The sequence below is a fragment of the Zea mays genome, chromosome 2, assembly GCF_902167145.1.
Source record: "Zea mays cultivar B73 chromosome 2, Zm-B73-REFERENCE-NAM-5.0, whole genome shotgun sequence".
Classification (NCBI taxonomy): Eukaryota; Viridiplantae; Streptophyta; class Magnoliopsida; order Poales; family Poaceae; genus Zea; species Zea mays.
In genome coordinates this window covers 102,739,907-102,745,906 of record NC_050097.1, presented here as the reverse complement: position 1 = coordinate 102,745,906, position 6,000 = coordinate 102,739,907, and positions in this window count along the sequence as shown.

Genomic DNA, 6,000 nt, shown 5'->3' with positions numbered 1-6,000 from the left:
ACCTCGTGGAGGCGAACGAACATTGGACGACATCCTCGATGCCCAATGTCCGTACCACATGGACATGCGCCACACCCTTCGGAACTGCAGAGACTTCAAGCACTCCGTCGAGAACGACCGACCCTTCCAACCTCTACTGCCTCCCCCACCACGAGGAGGACACGGAGAACCTCGACAACCTCAGCAGCAGGAAGGGGGAGGAGGCGGAGCATTCCCCTGCGTCGACGGAGAAGTCAACGTCATCTTCAGCAGACACGGGTCTCAAGAGAGCAAGAGGCAACAGATGCTCAATGACCGTCAGATACTTGTGGCGACTACCGGTCCTCCCGCCCCGTACCGATGGTCCGAACACCCAATCACTTTCACTCGGGAAGATCAGTGGCTAAACTTCGATCATCCGGGCAAGTACCCGCTCCACGTCGATCCAGTGATCCGAGAGAGCAGGGTAAAGAAGGTGTTAGTGGATGGGGGGAGCAGCATCAACGTCACCTTCCCCCGGACACTACTAGGCTTGGGAGTCACACTCAAAGAGCTCCACGAGTCAGACACTCCTTTGTTCGGAATTGTGCCGACTGAAGGAGAATATCCACTCGAACACATCTACATGCCGATCTCCATTGGAACTCCGGATAACTACAGAACCGAGTTCCTGAGGTTCGAGGTAGCAAGCTTCGACTGTGGATACAACGCCATCATCAGCAGGCCTGGATTGGCGAAGTTCATGGCCATCCCACATGTGACACCCCAGTGTCACTTAGGGTTTCTTCCTTAAGCTAACCCAAACTATTATCACATGTAAACCCAATGAAGGGATAAACATAAAAAATGAGAACAAAGATTTATAATGTCTTCTCAAACTCTCCTTAATCTTGTCATGAAACTTAAGGAAGGAAAACTCTCAAACCCTAATTAATCCTAAGTAAACCATTTAAGCATAAAGGGTATTTGGGAGAAATCTTGCAAGAAAAATACAAATTTTGGTAAAAACCAAATTACAAATTCTTAGTTCACTAATTAACCAACAAAGCATAGTAAGAAAGTTTTGCCATTTGAACTTTTCAAAATCCCCAAAACAGCCCCTAAACTAATGCATTTGGGGGAAATTTAGAAATCTGAATTTCAGCCCCTTTCCAAAGATCAATCGCGTTCTCTTTTTTTGAAACTCAAATCAAACAAGTCCAAATATCAAAGTGGCGCTAAATTCCCTTGAACGCGCCGTGGCAAAGTTTTGAAACCTCTCTCCACCGTTTGACACGCGCTTGACATGGTTTTACCTCGGGACTCAACCTTGTGACACGGCCACCTTTGTGACACGACAACTCTCTGTACACTGCCCCAAACTGCTCGACTTTCACACACAAACGACAAAGCTCTGTCGGGGGAGCAAATCTTGCGCAGTGATCATGCCCAAATTCACGAAGATCTTCAACCTATGAGCGCTTGAACTCGGGCAGAAGCAAAGAGCCACGTGTTCGATCGCTTGCCTGACCGACCGAGCGCGGACTGTCCGCGGCAGCGCGCGCCCCGCGTGTGGTCGCCCTGCCCCGCGCGCTTGTGCCTTGCCCTCGCCTATAAATGCCTCCAGAGGCCTTAGCCGTTGGCACTTGCACACCCAGAGCCTCGCCCGAGCCAGAGATCACCGGAGCTCGTCGTGAAAAGCAAGCACCACCGCCCGCCATCTCTGCCCAAGCACGGTCGTCGTGGCCAGCCTTTTCTGTTTAACCCCAGCCTCGCCCTAGCCCCTGGATCGCTTCCTAGTGAAACCGTGAAGCTTCTCCAAGCTTGAGCCGAGGCATTGCCTCACCGGAGAGGCGGTTTCACCCTCGCCGGACTTCGGTCTTCCGCCTCCGCACGTGGACCGAGCTAACCTGTAAGTATTTTTCCAATTCCTTGCACCCTCGTCTTCCCTAGCGTCACGTGAAGCTCTCTAACCCGTTCAGTTGACCTATCGCGCTGTGAGTAGGCCGGATTCCTCGTCGCCGACGAGCATCTCTGCCTGCGCACGTGGACCGGCCAACTCCGACCATCCCCTACGGCGACCCGCACATCGCAGTGATCCTCGAGACCTCCCCTACATCCTCGACCACCTCAACGGAGCAACCTCGCCGCCGGTATGCCCCTCCGCCTCTTTCTTTCTCTGCGTCCACTGTTCCATTAGGGAGGGACCGCAGGTTCGATTTCCAGAAACCCTGGGGGGTTTTCTGCAGAGCCGTAGACTCAAATGAATAGTGCCCCAGGGACCTGTCTGTAATTCCTTTAAGATCTTTCGCCAGGGACCCCAGCGCAAAACTGCTTTTCTTTAAACCATTTCTATTTAATCTTTTATTATTTAGCAGAGGACTTAGGAAATTTATAACTTGAGGAATATTTAACCAAAAATTGTCAAACCAATTTTGCTAGATTCAAAATATTATGGACTACCAATTGCAAATATTGAATCCTATGCTTCCTGTTTTAAATTTTTGAGTTTGAAATTAATTACAGAAGCTGACCAAACCATATTAAATTAAAAAAAATTAGTTATGCTTCTCTGCTAAACTTGAGAAAATTTGTAGATGTTCAAACCCCAATTAGACACTGTTTAAAAATACTAGACACCCTAGTATTTGAAGTTTAAGTATAGTTATCTAATAAAAGCCATTTTTGCCCAAAACTTAGGAAAATCAGAAAGGCATTAGAAGATAATGAACAGTGAATGCAATTATTTTTCCTAGCCTACTTAAGTAACATAGAACCTAGGAAAAATAAAGAGACCCCTAGTCCAGAATAGAATCAAGGTGAGATGTTTTATTTAGCATTATTCCAACTAGAAAACAATTATTGAAATTATAAAAACAAATCCAAAATTGTTAATAAAAATCCAATGGACTTGTAACCACTAGAACCCCACTACAAAAATGATAACCACCCCAGCCCATCATTTTAAGTAGGGTAAACAAATAAAACTTGATATTGGGTCCTATTTCAAATAAATCATGAGCAACCCAAAAATAATGCAATAACGGGCAAATAAAATTATACTAGACCATTGATAAGATAAGCCACTAGAGAAAAATGCAAAACCCAATTGAAGGCTGCAAAATAATACCCATTGCCAATACTTCATGAAAAAGGTCATTTAATCCAAATAAGTCCTACCACCTTTCCTTTAAGCAAAAAGATGCCAAACTTTAGAATGATTGCTCTTGCACAAAGAAGAAGCTAGGAAAAATTAGAAATCTGTTGTTTGATATTTTTCAAATATAGTGGTAGTAGAAAGCACCCCTTTGGCTAGAAACTTTGGAAAATCATAATAAAATAACTGGTAAGTATTAATGGCTAGAAATTTGTGCAAAGTCATGTTATAACATCTAGATGCCAGAAAAAATATGTCTTAGGGAATAACCCTCTGTTAAAAAGAATTCAGTAGAACACCAAAACGGACTTACCACTTAGTTTAACTAAGCTTAGCCCTAAATTACTAAGTACCCCTAAGGGATCTTCAGATAACAAGATTAAGCCCTACCTTATTAAATTAATCCTTCACCATCCAAGTCTAATTGCTAAAATTTCATATCATACCATGCATATATCTTACTCATTGCATTCATTAGATTGTAATCTCGCTGACGGAGAGTACGTGCTCATCCCCGAGCAAGGAGTTGTCCACGAGGAACACTAGGAGCAAGCTCCTGAGACTGCCACTAAGGATCTCCCCGCAGCCCCAACATTTGAAGGCAAGCCCCGGTTTTATGCATAATCGTATTTATATATGCTACTTTATTACACTTAATGTTTGTAGGCTTGTATTGTGCACTTAAGTATAGGAGTTTCTTGAAACCTGTAGTTGCATGAACTTAGGATTCCTTTTTGAGATGAATACTAGTATGCTAGGTCGAGTAGTTGCTATGCTAACTAGGATCTCGGTAGAAGTCGAGTGATTTTTCTAGCACTCACGCGAGGTCAGGAATTGATTGTATTCATCTTGATAACTGGATCTATGATGGTCTATGGATTTGGATCCCGGGAGGATGCCTTGTCCATGAGACGGGAAAAGGAATTAAGGATTAAGGTGTGGATACCCGAGTCAAGCGTTTGAACGTACTAAACATATGTCGGGAAATATGGTAACCGGTAAACCTAGTACCTGAGTGAAGCCAGGCGCGGACTTTTCCCCTCACTCGTCCTGAGACTGGGTCTCCCATGCTAGCTATGGTGGGTACAAGTGCGGTCACTGCACGGCGGAAGCCGGGGTCAGTGGAGCATTGTATGCCAAGGCGGTGAGCCCTAGCCGCGAACCGGGAATCGATGGGGACGGTTGACATGTATGGGGACGGAGTGCTGTTACATGTCGTGTGTTTAGGTTTACCTTGGAAGGTTGAAACTCGATTCGAATCATCTGCTTCTCACAGCTAATGAGACTGCTTGACCCCTTGTACTACATTGAGCAAGAAGTGAAATGAGGTTTACATGAGATAACTTGTTGTTTGTACTAAATGCTTGTTATCATGTATGCTTAGAAGGAGCAAACTTAGCTAAGATAATGATGATAGAAATTGAAAAGCTAAAATTTGATTTTAGACTCAGCTAGTCCTTTTGGCAAACCAAACCCCTCAGCCAAACAGCTGCATGGTCTAGAGGTAGAGGAGTAGTTTCCTTGCACCGGGTAAGTCTAGCTGAGTATTAGTATACTCAGCCTTGCTTGTGGCATAATTTTGCACGTACGCTTCAGGATATAGTTGATGGCTTGACTTGGCCTACCACCCTGCCACCGGGTTGGACGGTCCAGTGGGATGCTGCTCCAGCAGGAGAGGATCAAGAGGAGTAGTGGGCTAGGCCTTGCCCGATTCCTCGCTACCGACGATATCAATTATCTGCTGCATTTTATTTTGTGAACTTTTATTAGCTACTTGAAAAACTCTGATCTATGTAATAATTTAGTACTTTAATTTGAGGTCTTCCTGTTTTATTGTATTTCTTCTTTGACTCACCTTCGTGTGAGATTGTCGTATTTGATCCTGGTTAAGTGGCTTTATCAGACTAGATCTGAGGGACTGACGGGTTATTCCGATTTAAGTGTGTTACGGCCCTTGAGGCGTGACTTAGGCACTTAAGCTGGAATAATTCGGGCGGTTCTGCCACAGCTGGTATCGGAGCAAATACCAGTGGAGGAGACACTCGTTTCAGCTCTGACTTCCTTTCTCACAATGGCTTTCCTTCCATCTTGTGGGAAGTGCTTAACTCCGCCGGTTACCCTACGCCCCCTTTGTACACGGTGTAGTTGTATGAGGAGCATCGGGTACCTCGTTGCCGAGTCTGGCTGACTTTGGAGGCTCATCCCCTTCAGCCGGTTTGGCGTTCTCTTGACTCCGAGACAATTGTATTCACGACGGACGACACCACTGAAGCGACAGCCATGAAGCGACAGCCATGAAGACTCTGACGACTTTCTGTGGCTACCATCCCCTGGAGATGGTGATGCACCCCTTGGGACTCTTCCCTGCTGAGAAGAAGGATGACCCCATGTGGTGTAACCGTGTGAGCCATGTGAAAGATGTGTGGGCAATGTATCCTGACTTGGTTGGGAGGGTCACTGTTCAGTGCATGAGTGTGTTGTACTGCCTTCAGGCCCTGTAGAGCGACGCTATGGCACATCTTGCTAACATCGCTCAAACCACCAAGCTCACCCTCGACAGCCGAGAAGACTTTGTGGTCGACTTGTCCTCCGAGTTGGTGGAGAAGGATCTACAGGTGGAAAGGCTGAGCCAGCGCATTACCACCTTGGAGCAGCAGGTGGATATCTGAGACAACACTATTGTTGTCTTGGAGAACCAGCTCCACGATGTGCAGTGGGAACTCGAAGAAGCTAATGACCACCTGGACATGACCACTTAGAGATGGAGGCCAATGAAGCCGGAAGCGAGGGAGAAGAGGCTCCCGTGGAGTTAGGACCAGCCCCTGGTGCCAATGGGACTACCTCCACGATGCCCCCTTCACCCGCATCCAGTGTCGCTTCCACCG